The sequence below is a fragment of the Canis lupus genome, chromosome 24 (genome assembly GCF_011100685.1).
Source record: "Canis lupus familiaris isolate Mischka breed German Shepherd chromosome 24, alternate assembly UU_Cfam_GSD_1.0, whole genome shotgun sequence".
In the NCBI taxonomy this organism is placed as follows: domain Eukaryota; kingdom Metazoa; phylum Chordata; class Mammalia; order Carnivora; family Canidae; genus Canis; species Canis lupus.
The window spans coordinates 46,522,497-46,539,036 of record NC_049245.1 but is presented as its reverse complement, the minus strand read 5'-3'; the positions used below and the strand labels follow the sequence as shown (position 1 = coordinate 46,539,036).

At 53.4% G+C, this 16,540-nt stretch overlaps 1 protein-coding gene and 1 long non-coding RNA gene across 2 annotated transcripts in view; one reads left to right on the top strand and one right to left on the bottom strand.

The window, feature by feature from the left end:
- The window catches only part of CDH4 (cadherin 4), a 500,399-nt gene that overhangs the window by 360,809 nt on the left and 123,050 nt on the right, over positions 1-16,540 (bottom strand). The gene's annotated exons all lie outside the window — the stretch shown is intronic.
- LOC111092053 lies at positions 6,153-16,237 on the top strand. The gene is made up of 4 exons (XR_005378099.1): positions 6,153-6,293; positions 13,413-13,491; positions 13,870-13,970; positions 14,815-16,237. It is a non-coding gene; the product is annotated as an uncharacterized LOC111092053 (long non-coding RNA).

Sequence of the window (16,540 nt, the reverse complement as noted above, 5' to 3'; positions counted from 1 at the left end):
GATGATGTGTGACGATCCCTAAAATAGCAGCCGCGTTCCAAAGCCGGTTTCCAAATGACTCTGGCGGAATAAGGAAGACTCTGGAATATTTACTGCACCAATTAAGCAGCATTAACAGCTCCTGGGGCAAGCAAGAGTCCCGGGCACCGATGTTTAAATGCAAAGAGCTTTCCAGGCAAACCGTGAGGCTCTGCACACAGGTGCTTTGGACATGGCTCACGGCATCTAGCACTTTTTTTTTTTTTTTAAAGCGTATTACTAAGGCAGTGGTTCCTACTCAGGGGCCGTTGGGTCTTCAGGAGACAGTTGGCAAAGTCTGGAGACACTTTTGATTGTGCTAACTGGACAGGTGGGGGAAGGAGGGTGCCCGTGGGTGTGGTCAGGGCTGCTGCCAGACATCCTCGTGCCCAGGATGTCCTCACCACAGAAGACCATCTGGCTCCGATGTCAGCGGCGCCAACGTTTAGAAACTGCACTGTTTCTGGGGACCAGGGCTCAAGCCAAAGAAATGTATACTTACGAATGTACATTTTTTTCCCCAGTCAGCAAAAAGAGGGTTAAAAATCATCTTTGTTACTTATTTAATCAAAGCAGCTCCATCTGCAGATTCTTGGGAGCCTCTGGACACCCTGACTTCGGTCTGGAAGTCACCACGGTCGCTGGGGCTCCTGTGAACGCGGGTCAGTGTCTAACATTTTATATCTCATTCCCCAGAAAGCAAACACCTGCTCTCGACCGCAGGCTGTGGGTACCTGGAGTGGAGTTTAGCTCCCACATGAAGCCCTGACACACCCCAGTGGGCCGGTTAGAAATACCACTTTTACTTAAAATGGTGTCTAGTTAGGCAGTAATTTTATCGGAGTTCTCAAAATCTGTTATTTTTTTTAAATTTTTTTTAAAGATTTATTTATTTATTCATGAGAGACACACACCGAGAGAGAGGCAGAGACACAGGCAGAGGGAGAAGCAGGCTCCAGGCAGGGAGCCTGATGCGGGACTCGATCCCGGGTCTCCAGGATCACCACCTGAGCCGAAGGCAGATGCTCAACTGCTGAGCCACCCAGGCGTCCCTCAAAATCTGTTATTATTATTTTTTTTGCCATAAACATTTTCACAGCAGGGTGATAAGCATAAAGGACAGAGCTGTTTCATCGACCTGACAATGATGATGTTTGTTTAAAAATATGCTCTAAACATGGCATGTCTGAGGGTCTCTGCATCGGGGAGGCCTGGCCCCAGCTCGCTCGCAGTGACGGAGCTTTGGCGGCCCGCACGCGGGCTTTTCCTGCGAAACTACAGGTTACAGCTGGGAGCAACCTCGAGTACTTGCTGCGTCTGGCGAGCCCGATGGCCCCCCTCCTGCTAGCCGTCAGCAGTGAAGGCGAGAGTAACTGGTCCTGGAAGCCCGGGCTGCTGCCCTTGCGTCTCGGCGGTCTTCATGTCACATTCACGCTCGCTGCGTCATCCAGGAGGATGCGCAGATTCACAAACGTGGGTTTTGAAAATTCTTGCAGGAATTTCTACCGCATGGAGCTTGAGCTTTGTTAAGAAGGACGCCAGGTTTGAGTGACTACACCTTGCAAAGTGAACGGTTCTGCATGACTCTTCTTTCTCGTGGACCAAATGGGGGCAAACAGCTCCAGTGGGCACGGCTGGTGCCAGGGGCTGCGGTCACGGGCCCAGGGCCTCACCGCCTTCGGCCTGGCTGGCGGCGTGGCCCGGCCCACTGGGTCACCACGCCCACCCTAGAGTAGGAGGCTGGTGCGGCAGGTGTGTGCATGGCGGGGGGGGGGGGGCGGTCCCTTGGTCCTCCTTTCCTTCTAAAACTCCCCTTTCTAAAACTTAGTCCTATCTCTTTTGACTCTGCCCAGAGAATGGCCCCTGCGGCGGGCAGGACCACCGCGGGCGGCAGCTTTGATGCGGCATTGCAAGTCTGAGTCGCGCAGAGCACAGGCTCGCAGGCTCAAAGAAGTCGCTCCTGATTCAGAAACGTGGGAAGAAGAACTGTATCTCTGTCGCCCTAAGAATGAAGCTAGAGAAATGAGATGTCTTTGAAGTTCTATTTGAACTCAATGGAAACTTCTGTCTCAGAGCCAGGTCTCGGTGCGGATGGCTCCAACGCCAGCACGCGGACGACCTGCCAGCAGGTCTGAGCACCTAGGCCCTTCCTGGTCACTCCACCCTTGTTAAGAGCGGTGCTTAGCCTCCCCACACGGACACCAGACCTCTCCGCTCTTCACCCCATGTCAGCAACGCACCATGGCCACGGGGACACTAGGACACCTGTCGGAGGGTGCCGACACTGGTGAGCGGAAACCTGGAATCCCAGCCCTGATCACCTGGATCCAAACCCCAGGAGACCTCTGTCACACCAGGCAGTCCAAACTCTCCAAGAGACAAAGTAAATCCACTGAACACCGAGGTCAACATTTTACAGTGAACAACGCACATCAAATTATTTGATTAACACTTTATATAGAAGAACAAAACTAAAACCAATTGAAAATACATCTATTTTATCTAACACTGAATAAAATATCAGTTCTAATTGCAACTATACGCCTGGCTTTTCAGTGGAAGACTGATGTCGGAAATTGGCACCTGCAGCGCTGCTCGCTAACAAAATCCGTGGCAGCTCACACTTTCAGAGCCCCTTTCGCAGAGAGTGATTTTTATAAAAAAAAAAAAAAAAAAGTCTAGGGTTCCATGAATTCCCAGGAGATGCTCTCTTAATTACTTAATGTTTTAATAACTCTCTTAGGTGAACATATATTATCACTGGCGAAAAGCTGAGTTTTGCCTCTTTGATGGTTACCTGCAGGAGCGCCACCTCCTCACTCGTCAACAACCGTGAGTGCAACTTCTGCGGTTTTCCAGAAAGATGCTCATCATCTTCATGAAATGCTGTATTTTTGCATTATCTGCACTCCCACTCGGCGATCATTTTACACCGCATTTGGGGTTTACTATGGGCCATTTGCAACACTGGACGATCAGCGAAGAGCGATCTAAAAAGCCGTGGTGTGTCCAGCAGAGATGAGAGGGCTGAGCGATGAGCGATGAGCAGAGAGGCAGGTTTTACTGGAAACTCACCGCATGCATGGTCTGTGCACAGGCGCACAGTAGGGGTGACTCAGAGAGCTACAGCAGGACGGCTGCACTGGGTGGTCTCCAACGATGGTCTCATTGATTCCTTCTTTCTCTGTACTTATTTTTTTTATAAATTTATTTTTTATTGGTGTTCAATTTGCCAACATATAGAATAACACCCAGTGCCCATCACCCAGTCACCTCCACCCCCCACCCACCTCCCTTTCCACCACCCCTAGTTCGTTTCCCAGAATTAGGAGTCTTTCATGTTCTGTCTCCCTTTCTGATATTTCCCCACACATTTCTTCTCCCTTCCCTTCTATTCCCTTTCACTATTATTTATATTCCCCAAGTGAATGAGACCATATAATGTTTGTCCTTCTCCAATTGACTCATTTCACTCAGCATAACACCCTCCAGTTCCATCCACGTCGAAGCAAATGTGGGTATTTGTCGTTTCTAATGGCTGAGGAATATTCCTTAGAGGCTCTGCTTCCCACTACAGGAGATGCCAATCCCCTCTCCTCGAATGTGGACCAGCTACTGACCATACTGACTAACAGATCGCAGCGGGACAGACATTCTGGGACGTCCACTGGTGGGTCACCAACCCTCTGGCTTTCACGTGGGTCCTGAGAATGCTCTCTTTTGGGACATAGGCCTCAGAACCTAGTGAACCTAGTGAACCTCAGAACCTATGACAAGCCTGAATCATGTCCTACCTGCCATCCATGCCAACCTCCCAGCTGATGGCCAGCATCCACTGCCAGCCACCACGTGAGTGCGCCATCTTGGATATCCAGGCGACTCGTGGCCTGGGATGACTCCAACCCCAACTACCACCTGAGCACAGGTGCATGGGAGACCCCTGAATGAACCGCCCAGCTGAGCCCATCCACATGTCTGCAGAACCGAGGAGATGCTAATGCACTGGTGTCCTCCACCTCTGAGTGTGGGGGGTGGTCACGCAGTGACAGACAACTGAAGCATGCATGTCAACACTCTCCTCGGGGGCTGGCTTCTCAAAGACAGGCCCGCGTCTTCAAATAACACGACTTCAAACACCCAGATTGTTTTGACCATTTTGACAAAAAGTCAAACTATTTTTCAGGGAAGAGACAAGTCTTTTAAAAGTTAAAAATATATTCAGTCAGAGCAGTCAACACAGAAGACATGTGCGTCACTGAGAGGAAAAATAAAAGAAGCGTTGACACAAGGCGCCCAGTGTTTTCACGGCAAACATAACAATGGAAATTTTGGGAGGTTTTTTGGATGTTTTCAAAGTGAGTTAAATCTTTGTACTAATTTTTACTGTGTAGGACACTGAAAATGAACTGGGCTTCTTCCCAAGGATTCCTGGGGAATAGTACTGATTAAATAAAATGTTTAAGATTTGGTTTCTGCCAAGGACACGCTTTAGGACGCTGTGGGTAGAGACCTATCAGTATGGGGTTGCGGAGTTTTGCCAGAAGTTTTTTGAAGCACGGAATCTTCTTTTTCATATGCAATGTCTTCAGGGAAGCGTTTCCCCACTTTATACACTTAAATAAAGTTCTGACACTCAAATAAATTTTGCATAAGCAGAGATATACGATGCCCACAGTTAAGGACTACGGCCAACCAATTATACCCACGTGTCATTTTGCACTTTTACAAACCCCTGATAAAAGAGAAAATCTTGAAGAAAGTACTTCACACATAAAATATTTCTTTTAGAGCAAAATGTGTCCAATTGATTTATGAGGTCCTCTCAAGGAGAACAAAACACACACTACAAAACTGAAGTCAGAAAGGTTCCTTGGTTTCTCTAAAAAAAAAAAAAAAACACTCAAATGGTACGGGGTATGGATTTTCATATTTCCTAATGTAAATTCTTCATGGAAGCTGCATTTCCTACTGATGGGTATGTTATTTTTAAGATAACATAAATGTTTAAAAACAGTAAAACTCCTCGCATGCTGGACCTTTCGTTCGTTCGAGGCATAATTGGTCACATTTGATCCATCGATTAGAGAGATGTGGGGTACATCCTGTCTGGCTGGGCTTGGGTGGTGGTGCCCTACGGCCCCAGGCCAGGGGGGGCCCTCCTGTCTGGGAAGAGGAAATGCTGCTGGGGTCCAGACCGCTCATCGTGGAGGCTTTCCTGCTCTGAGGGCAGAGCGGAGTGGGTTCCGTGAAGGGCGGAGCACCACGCCGAGGACCCTCCGTGCCTGGCCCTCGACAACACACGTAACATCCGAGTGGCTGACCATGGCCGGTCCCTTTGGGATTGTCTGTGTGGCTCCGTAGGGGCCGAGGGCAGGTCACCCCGAGATGGCCACTTGGCATGAAGGTGACTCGGAGCTGCAGGCTCCAGAGAAACTCCGGCCCCTCCCGCACCTCCACACAAGCACCTAAACTGGGAGCCTTTCCCAGGACGGGGGTTACTCGCAGAGACAGACTTGATCCGAGCGGCCCCTCCGTGGGGGACAGACGTCTAGTTACGGAGCCCCGCTCTCCGTGGCGCCCTGTGAACTGCGTTCCTCCGCTCTCGGGCCCAGACCTCGTCCCCGACGCCGTCCCCGTCGTTCGGGATGTCCCAGTCGCCTCATTTTCACCGACCATCTTGGAAATTTCTGTCTGTGTGATTCCCCTCTGTAGGAAATTAAGTTTGCTCCTCTGCTGTTTCTCTGCTCCTGTCAATTCCATTCTCAGTCCAGGTAGCAGGACCCTTGCAGGACCCGGAGCCTTGCTCGCCGATGGCGTCCGCTGTCTGGGGGGACGAGTGTGGGCCTGGTGGGCTCTCCTGCCAGTCTTGGGGGGGGGTGTCAGCACCATGACCTGTGATAGGACAGCAGCCATCGGGGATCCTGGTCACTTAATTGGTCTTCTGTCGCAGGGCGGAAGCCCCCAGGCAGTGATGCTGGGAGCAAAAGGAAAGCCCTCGCTTCCCTGTTCCCCGAGCGCACGGACGACCCGGTGTGGTCCCCGCAGCGGAAGCTCTGACGCCAGCGGCTCTGCAGGCTGAGCCAGTGCCCCCCGCCCCCGCATGCAGCCAGGGAGCAGGGTCTCGGCTCTCCCAGCCCGAAGCAAGCTGCCCTGCAGCAGCTGAGCGCCTGTGTCGCGCACCACCCTGCGAGAGCCGAGAGGACCCAAGGTCAATAAACAGCGTCCTCCCGTGAGTCTGGGATGTGCCACGAGAGCCGCGGCTCCTGCAGGACCAGGTACGCGGAGCCGGAGGCGGGGAAGGCGCGGGGGCACGGGCCTGTGCTCTGTCCTCGCGCCCGGTGAGGCTGCGGCGGGCTGCTCCAGCCTCCTCCCAAGCACACCCGCATCAGGCCGACCCCTCCCTCAATCTCTGCTCTTTGGGGAGCCCCTACCCCGTGTCCTAGGCTGGGTGCCGGGCGTGAAGATGCAGCGGGTGCAGACGCCGGCGGGGAGCGAGCCAGCCTGCTCCGCTGGGGACAGGGACAGGAGGGCCGTCACACAGCCAAGCCGTAACCCACCGTGCCTCGTGACCAACCCCCAGGAAAAGCTCTGCACGCAGAAAGATATCAGAGCTTCCTGGTTGGTGACACACGGGTGTGCCCGGAGCGTCCCACCCCGGGGCCCTGACGCCTATAGTAACACTATAATCACAAGTGTGGCCTTTCTCCCAAAATACCGAATTGGGGATGGGAAGGGGAGGGGCAGGAGCATCACAGGAAACCTGGAATCTGTAACCTATTGGTCAGAAGCACGGGGGTCTGGGGACCCCGAGACCTGTGGCTGGGGTCTGAAGTGGGGGCAGTGTTGTGAGGAATGTGCCGTTAGCTCGTGAGGTCTGAGCTTGCACCGTGTAGCCAATGTCAGGGTTGAATTACAGAAGCCCTGGCGGGCGTGGGACGGGGCTGAGTTGAAGTGGAATCCACACGGACCTGTGTGAATCTCAGAGTGACTCTAAGACAGGAACGGGTGGGACAGAGCTGAGGCTCGGAGGGCCTGATGTGGCCAAGGAGGCTGGGGGTGGCTTCCTCCAGGTCTCAAGGCTAAAGAGGCCAAGGAACAGCTCGTGCAAAGGTCCTGTGGTGAGACTGGGGGTGAAGGAGCAGGCCTCACACCTGACCACCGGAGGGAAGGGCAGCCCAGGTGGCAGGGCTCGGCGGGCACGTGTGGTGAGGACTTGGCGCACGGTCAGCTGCAGGCAACTCCCGGCACCGGCTCCCTCCCGGGCTCCTTGTTCTCACGTCCCCTCCACTCTGGCTTGAAAACCCACTTTCTGGCCTGCACCTCTGCACCCCTCTGCCCGCGGGCAGGGCTACCCAAGAGGCTGCCCATCCTGGGAGAGCCAGGGGGCCCAGCGCAGCCTACTGGCCATCTCCACCCTGCAGCAGCCTCGCAAATGAATTCCCTGCAACAGCTCGGGCAGGAGATAGCTCTCCTCCCTCCTCCCCGTCTGACACCTGTCATGGGGGCAGGTCACACTGCCCCTTAGGGCCTCTGCCCCCGGTAAATGGCACAAGATAGAATCCAAGCCCCTGGGTGTGCTGCAGAGTCACAGATTCCTGCAGACACAGTAGGTCCCAGTAACCGCAAAGCCGATCGACATGAGTCCCGTGGCTTACAGTCTTAGAAGGAAAACCAAGTTTGTCTACACAGCCTGGCTTGAGCAGAGAGCCAGTTAATTGGGTTTTGTACGCGGGGGTGAGGCTGCCCGAGATGCGAGCACAGAGAACAAGAGAAGAGAAGAGAGAGCTAGGGCTGTCGTCTACTTTCTGCCACGGTGGCGGCGGCGGCGGCGGGGATAAAGTAGCAGAGTCCCTAAGGATCAAGCGTTAGGGAGAGAGGGGTGGGAGGAGCGGAAAACAGGACCCCGGGGTGTGATGGGCGATGGGCAGCAGGGGCGGGGGGGCACCAGCACCCAGGGCACGGGCTGTCGACACGCTGCCTCGGTGCAGCACCGCCCTCCCGCCCGTGTCACACTCACCACCTCCCCGTGACAGCGGAGGCGGTGGGGCAGGGCCCGGAACTCAGCTCAGCGGGAAGCACTTCACTCCTCAGGGTTCCCCGATGCGCTTGGAAGAGCAGCAAGCGGGTACTTGCTCCCAGGACCACTGCCACAGAAGCCACTTCCACGGCGGCTTTTCACACTTAGCACTCAGTAAAGCTTGCGTTCTCTCCCCAAAGGAGAGCCACATGAGGTAGGGAAGAGCCTGACGCCTCCCATGCATCTGGCCCCGCTGTGTGCAGCGAACGTGCAATCTATCTCATAAATGCATCGCAATGTTCTACAAATCACCCACGTTTATCCCCCGAGACGTCTTTAACTGGGGGCTTAGAGTTACAAATGAATTCTCCTATGGATCTATTATTCTCTCAAATAGCAGAGAGGGAGAGAGAGGGGCTGGGCTTGCACGGCGCTTTCACAGAGCCGGGCTAAATCAGATCATGCAAAGCCTAACGAGGATCATTCACAAAAACGATGGAACCAGGGCAGCTACGAACCGCCAGCCAACTCTTAATTGGGCAGTTACCCAGGGATCAAATGTCACTGGCGTGTCAGTCCCGTGAGCTCCTGGCCGCCCTGCCCCCTGATCTTTGGAGGCAGAAGTCTCCAAAGAGTAGCTCTGTAGCGTTGGCCTCTACATGGAAGTCGCCGGAGCGGCATGTTGCACAGGGTACAACCACCCCCGCCCCGCGGGTCACGGCAGTGACGGCCAGGACACAAGAAAGCCGCTGCTGGAAATACCAACTGGGACAGGTGGCTGGGTGGCTGGGTGGACAGAGCTGGGTGGAGACTGAAGTCCACACACGCGCAGCTCATGCACGAGCCGCCAGGTTTCATTCAATCCTCTCAACAGCAAACAGCTCTTTCTGCACATATCAAAGTTGACGAGGATCACCAGGGAGGTGGTGCTGCGTGCCCCGCAGGACGCCCCAGAGCCCACTCCCTCTGCTGCTCACTCCTCGGGGTGCACAGGGGTTTGCACGAGGGCACCACAGCCTTCTCCTTCCCACCTCCCCGGCCCAAGTGCTTCTATAGGCATGAGAACCACACATGCCCAGGGCCACGCACCCAAACTCTTGCATTTGAGAGCCCATTTAAGTGATCTTCCAGAGGGATTTTGGCAATCCCAATCAAAATTCCAGCAGGATTGGGGAACGCCCAGGTGGCTCAGCGGTTGAGCATCTGCCTTCAGCCCAGGGCGTGATCCTGGGGTCCCTGGATCGAGTCCCACATCGGGCTCCCTGCATGGACCCTGCTTCTCCCTCTCCCTCTGCCTATGTCTCTGTGTCTCTCATGAATAAACAAATAACATCTTTAAAAAAAAATCCAGCAGGGTTTTTAAAAAACGTACATGAAAATGCAACATCTCTGAAGAGGCGACGTAATTCTGAAAGGAGTAAGTCAGTGACGTAGCGACTGGATTTCAAGATTTACTATGAAGGGACAGGAATCGCTGCTGCTGGTAGACGAATAGCATCCAGAGCCACGCATGGAATGGAAAACCGAGAACCACACACAGAGAGAGGGTCAACTGGAATCTGACAAAACTGCCAGGATAATTTAACAGGAAAAGAAAAGTCTCTCCAACAAGTGGTGCTGGCGTAACTGGGCATCCGCGTGGCCAACAGACCCTGACCCTTAACTCGCTCCGTTCACAGAGGTTAACTCAGAACAGATCCCAGATCTGAACGCGGGGGCGAAAGCTCTACAACGTGCCAAAGACACAGGGGAAACACGGCCGAGACTCTGGATGAGGAAAGATGGTCTTAGATAGAAATAGAAGGTGTGGCCCGTAAGGGGAAACGTTGGCAAACTGGATTCTATCACAATTACAACTTTTGCTCTTTGAAAGACCCAAGCAAAGCAGCAGGTCACTGGCTGGCAGAGGAGATTTTCAATCTATCTGTCTGGGGAAGCCTTACGTGGAGGGTATATGAAGGTCACCTACGTGTAGGGTACCCTACGTGCAGGGTATATGAAGATGCAGTAATGGGATAAACAATACTATCTAAGAACAGATAAAGGATTTCAACAGACACTTCACAGAAGACACGTGAACAAGCAATGAGAATGTGTAAAGCCGCCCAACGCCATCGGTCTGTAGGGAAAGGGGGAGTAAGCCACAGCGAGGCCCCGCTGCGCACTCACCCCGGTGGCCACGACCCCAAGGGCTGGACACCCCGCCTGTGGGCCGGGGTGGAATGCTCATGCGGCTGGTTTGGAAAACCACCAGGCAATGTCTTAGCACGTTCAACAGCTGCCTCGCACACTGCCATTCCTCTCCTAGGCGCTCACCCCGGGCAGGTGAGACGTGCAAGGACGTAGGCACAAGTGGTTATGGCAGCTTTGTCCCAGCAACCTAGAAATGATCCGAAATGCCCATCAACAGGTGAATGATATGCAAAACGTGTGTCCCGTTCAGTGGAATGCTACAGAGCAAGAGCAAGGGGCCACACGTGTGCACGGTAACGTGGGCAAAGAAGCCAGGAGACCATGTGGCCCATGATCCCATTTCTGGAGAGCTGTGGAGAATGCCACGTCGCCCCCAGGGATGGGACGCTGACATGCAGGGACCACTGCCAGAGGTTGGGGTGACAAGGGTTGACTGCACAGAGGCAGAGAACGCTTTTTAGGGGAGGCAGACGCTCTGAATCTTGCGATGATGGTGGTCTCGTGAGTGTAGTTATCTGTCAAAACTCATGGGAATGGGGATCCCTGGGTGGCGCAGTGGTTTGGCGCCTGCCTTTGGCCCAGGGCGCGATCCTGGAGACCCGGGATCGAATCCCACATCAGGCTCCCGGTGCATGGAGCCTGCTTCTCCCTCTGCCTATGTCTCTGCCTCTCTCTCTTTCTCTCTCTGTGACTATCATAAATAAATAAAAATTAAAAAAAAATTAAAAAAAAAACTCATGGGAATGTACACGTTAAAGGGGGTACGCTTTACTGTATGTAAATCTGAGCCCTGATAAACTCAATCAAAAAAAAAAAAAAGCAATTGTGACCATGTGAGATGTTGTCCTGCACGGGAACCCCAGAAGCCAAGGTTTGTCACATAGATCTTCCCCACAGAATGTTTATGACTTGAAATGGGGGGTAAGGGGAGTTCCGGCGACCCCTCGGAGCTAAAATCCAGTCCATCCGTTACTGACACGCTTCCCCTGGCACGGGGGTTCCCGGCGCGTGTCCGGCACGGCCTCAGGACACGGGGGCGGCCTCCGGCCAGGCAGGGACCCACGGCTGCAGAGCACCCCTCGAGCCACGCTGACAGCAGCACGTCTTCAGGAGGAGGGTGTCTCAGGCACCGCGGAGCGTGGGCAACCCTCGTCCATGAGCTGCCAACGCAGCTTGAAACCCCCGTTCCGCGGGCGGCCGGGGGGCTGTAGGTACCCGGGCACCCGGGCACCCAGGCTCCTTTCTCGGTCTCTCGGCCAGTAGGAAATAAAGAATACACTTTCAGCTAAATGAGAACTGAAGTGTATTGCAGGAGTGCTATAAATTATATGCAGGCCACCAAATAAAATTCAATTTTCAGGTAATGTGAAGGTGTAATGCGTCTGGAGAAGCTGCTTTGCATATCACACCAGACAGCAGGTAATAAGGAGGAGGCAGGGCTTGCGACTGATCTGTCACCAGGGCCACGGCGATTGTTCCCTTCCCGTCCTGCTCTAATCACACCATTGCAGTGTTGATTCAGAACACGGCGGCCCATGAAAAATGTCACCGTTCTGTCGATGGTGCGGATCTGCTGGCAATTCCGGCAAGCAGCCGCTGCACATAAAGGGTGATAAGGCACTATATCCTGCCATGCTCAGCAGGTTTCCCATTTCCTCCTGCAATTACACATCAAACTGTTTTAGCTTCACAAGCTTCGGCACTATAAATGGCCTCGAGGCAGAAGGCCGCCTGGCACACTGATGAGCGGGCTTCAAAGCTGAGTGCAGACTCACGTTCGGGGGAAGCTGCGGAAAACCCTATTGCCCCCTTCCCCGCATGCACACACCCAGTCTGCAGAGCCCTGAAGACATGCCCTAGAAATCATTCTCTCGTTATCTCTGCTTAGTCCAATTAACAGAGGGCTTAGGGAAATAGTCTTCAGCGTCATTGCAAGAAACACGGCACCAGGCCACCGGAGACACTTCACAGCCCGGCCTCGCCTGTGGGGCCCGCAGCCCAGCAGAGCAGCACGTCCTGGGAGTCTGCTGGAAATTCAGGGTCCCGAGACCGACTGGGGGACCTACTGACTCATAATCTATGCGGGTGGGGCCAGGAATCTGTATTAATGGGGCACCTCCAGGTAGAAGCCTAGTTCCAAGCTTGCTTGTGCCTCTCGTGCTTATCTTGGGAATCGCTTACCTACAGACCAGACACCACAAAGACTCAGAGGGAATTTTCTGAGGGCATACTTTTTGAAAATCCCATTCATCTACCCACCCATCCATCCACCCACTCACCCACCCATCTACCCACACATCTGTCATTCATCCATCTACCCCATCCATCGACACATCTGTCCATTCATCTAATCACCCATCCATCTACACATCTGTTACATCCATCTATCCACTCATCCATCCAACCACTCATCCATCCATCCATCCATCCATCCATTCATCCACATATCCATTTATCCCATCCATCCATCTGTCCACCCATCCACCCAACCATCTATCCATCCATCCATCCATCCATCCATCCATCCATCCATCCATTTGTCCATCCATCTGTCCATTCATCTATCCATCTGTCCACCCACCCATCCATTCATCCATCCATCCATCCATCCATCCATCCATCCATCCATCCATCCATTTGTCCATCCATCTGTCCATTCATCTATCCATCTGTCCACCCATCCATTCATCCATCCATCCATCCATCCATCCATCCGTCCATCCACCCAACAGACAAATACTAGACACTGCCTCATATTGGACACACAAAGATGAGAGGCTGTACTGGGTGCTGAGCTCCGTATGTCTCTAGCGCATAGTCATGTTACACAAACGGACACCTTCATCACTAGGAGAGGCAAGAGAGCCTGACAGCTGGAGCACGCGTGGGTGCTGGAGGCTGGGAATGCCGCTCCTGCCACTGACTAGCTATGCGACTGTGGGAAGCTGAATCGGCTCTCTGAGGCTCAATTTTGTTGGATCTGTGAGACAGCGATAGTAATGGTCTCTACCTCGAGGGTTGTTTGTAAAGATTAAATGAGTTAATAAATGGAGACCAGTATCTGAAAACAGTGAGCAGTCAAATATAAGCGGCCATCATTATCATCATTTTATTGTCACCCCTGAGAACAAGAAACCCATAGTCTGGAAAATGCAAACAAGTACAATATAAAATAATTTTTTAGAAGGGACAGAAGAATATAAACAGGCTGAGAACATGGGAGAAACGGATCTGTGTAAGACTGTCCCCAGAACACACACATCGTAAGTCACCATTTTTATTCATTCATATTCTCTCTCTGTCCCCACCTACCTACCTGCCCGTCCATCCTCCATCTACTTAGCTAAGATTTATGTTAAAATATGCATACGGTCGAGGCGCCTCGGTGGCTCAGTTAGCTGAGCATCTGACTCCTGGTTTCAGCTTAGGTTATGATCTTGGATTCCATGAGATTGAGCCCCGCTTTGTGCTCTGCGCTCAGTGGGGAGTCTCCTTGAGATTCTCTCTCTCCCTTTCCCTCCGACCCTGCCTCTGCTCATGCACATGCACACACTCTCTCTCAAATAAATAAATCTTTAAAAACAAAGTATACCTATGACAAAATGTACAAATCCTAAGTGTACAGCTTGATGGATTTCCAGTGAACATCCCCACCGCGTGACCAGTATCCAGACTGGGATGAGACCATCACCAGGACCAGAGAAGCTTCCCTCATGCGCCAACCCAGGGCCCACCCCCAAAGGTACTCCATCTTCTGACATCCTATCTATGGCGGTCATGCTTGTTGTGAAGGTAGCAGCGCGTTCTTTATGGGTAGCCCATGATTTACTTGTCCGTGCTACTATCGCTGGGTATTTGGATGGCTTCTAGTTCGGGGTATGTGACCAGCGATGTTGTCTCCTGGTGCCCACCTGTCTGTGTCTCCGTCGGGGATCCATCTCAGGGCGGAATTCCTGGGACTTGGACGTGCACACATTCAGCTTTGGCAGCAGCTGCTCACAGTTTTCCTAACGTCCAGGCCAGTTTACATCCCCACCAGCAGCGAGTCAGGGTCCCAGGGGCTGCTCATCTCTGCCAATGGGGCAGCATCAGAGGTTCCCCTTCAGACAAGCCTTAAATAGCCAGAGTCCCCAGTGGTGAGAATCCCCGCTCTGCCCCACTTCTCAGCCCCTGAGCAGACTCTTGTCTTGTCCTGCCTGAGAACCTGCAGCCCAGAGGTCAGCACCCACTCCAGCGACCCCACCGCAGGGGACACTGGCCTCCGTTGTCAGCAGGTCTCTTTTCTCTGAGGTTTGGCCCTCAAGGCCTAGCTGCTTTGGTTGTTTCCTGATGTTTCAAGACTAACCTACCTTCCTTCCTTCCTTCCTTCCTTCCTTCCTTCTCTGTTTTTTCCTGTCCCTCCTCCCTCCCTGCTTCCGACCTAAGGCAGCTTCCATTCCAGAGTTGGTCTGATCCCAGCCATTTGCTTTAAGGGAACCAGAGTCCCGGTCCGAGTGTGTGGAATGACAGCCTGGCGTGGGGGTGGGTGGGGAGAGCTGCTAGCAGAGACGTGAACAATGACTCTCGTGAAAATTTGGCATCTGCAGGTGGCATTCCAGGCAGAAGGCAGAGCACAGGCTGCACACCCCAGAGGCTCCACATACGGGACCCTGCTTGGGAAAGCAGAAGGAGCTGCTCCGTTGTGGTGGAGAGGGACCGCTCTCACGAACCCAGGGCCCGGAAATCGGGATCAGAGAAGACAGCCTTCCAGTTCCATGCAACAGACCTTAAAATCCCCGCAGGAAAACTGTTCATGCCTTTGGCCTTGGATCTGTTTGTACTGGAAGAAAACCCATCCTCCATCCTGGCCTGCTGAGAAAGTGGCTGCCAGGCCCCATCAGCCTGCGACAGACAGAGCCCCACGGAGCACGGTCGGCCGCCACCGTGCACAACCAGCGCCCCTTACACGCTTGGCACTGGGGACACAGAGCCATGAAGAAGAGCTCAGCAAACACGTGTGTTGCAGCCTCAGTATGAAACATGCAGTGGGAAGCCACGCACTAGGCTTCGAGGTGGCTTTTAATTGCTTGTTCCAAAGACGCCAGCCCGTGAATCACTTTCTGACTTTTCTCCTCCCTAATTAGACCGGGAAGCTGCCGTGGTACATACGCTGCTCACTTTAGTTATAAGTGAGTGACACAAACATTGTGAAAGAAAACACCATCCGTCAGGAACACAGTAACAGATCCGAGAAAAATTACTAACAATTAGCCCGGACTCTGTGCTGGCTTCACATAAAAGGTCACAAGCAAGGTCTTTGTTCAGAAGAATCTTTATTTTGAAATCCTGACCGCCCAAAACAGAGCCCTGCACACACATCCTGTACCCTGAGACCATCCGGAAAGATAACGCGGAGGGAGGCAGGCTCCGGCCTCAGTCCTCCTGGGGAATCGCCCTCCATCACGTGCACTGGGGCCAAAGACCCAGGTCACCCGGACAGTGAGGCACCGCGTGGCCTCGGATGCCGTGGGAGGCTCCACCTGCCCCACACGCCATGGCAATCACTGCAGGGGCTACGGTCCCTCACACACAGACCACAGACGCAGGGGACAGGGACAGGGACAGGGACAGGGACAGGGACAGGGCTGGCCAACAGGCAAACACGCCCTGCAGCCTCCGGCGCCCAGAACTGAGGACGACACCGGGTCCGCCGGCCTCTGCATAGAACAGCAGATTCCACGCCGCCCACGATCCCGCCAGCGCCGTGCAAATGTACACACACCGAGCTTCGGTCACATGATGACAGTGCGCGTGAGTCACAGATAACACGTCACAGGACACGGCTTGTGATAGTTTTCCTGTCTTTCTCATCTTCGTACCTGGAGCTGGAGTATTTTCCGAGCAAAACCATGATCACAGCTTGATTACAACACCCTGCTCTGTCAAAAAAATGGGATCATTGCTTCAAATGTCAGATTAAAAAAGACCCAACGTGAGCCACCTCCACTAAATATATTATGCATTCCTCTGTCCTATTTATTTTATTGCTTTTCCCCCATAAAATGAATACCTCTTCATCACCTGTTTAACAGCAGAGTGAAATCCCCCTGCGCTCTCTCTCCAGAGGGACCCGCGGCTAATTATCCGTGGGGTCATTTCCCTGCATTAGCAGATGGAGGATGTGCACCTGCCTCCTTAGGGATGGCCCGAGGCCACCACGTCTCAGTCCCGCCCTGGGTGGGCCCCTGTGCTAAGGGCCCTGCCCGAGAGGTTTCCCGGTGTCACCTGCTTCCTCGGCTCTCCCGCTCTCCCCAAAGGCGCCTCTGGCAGCGA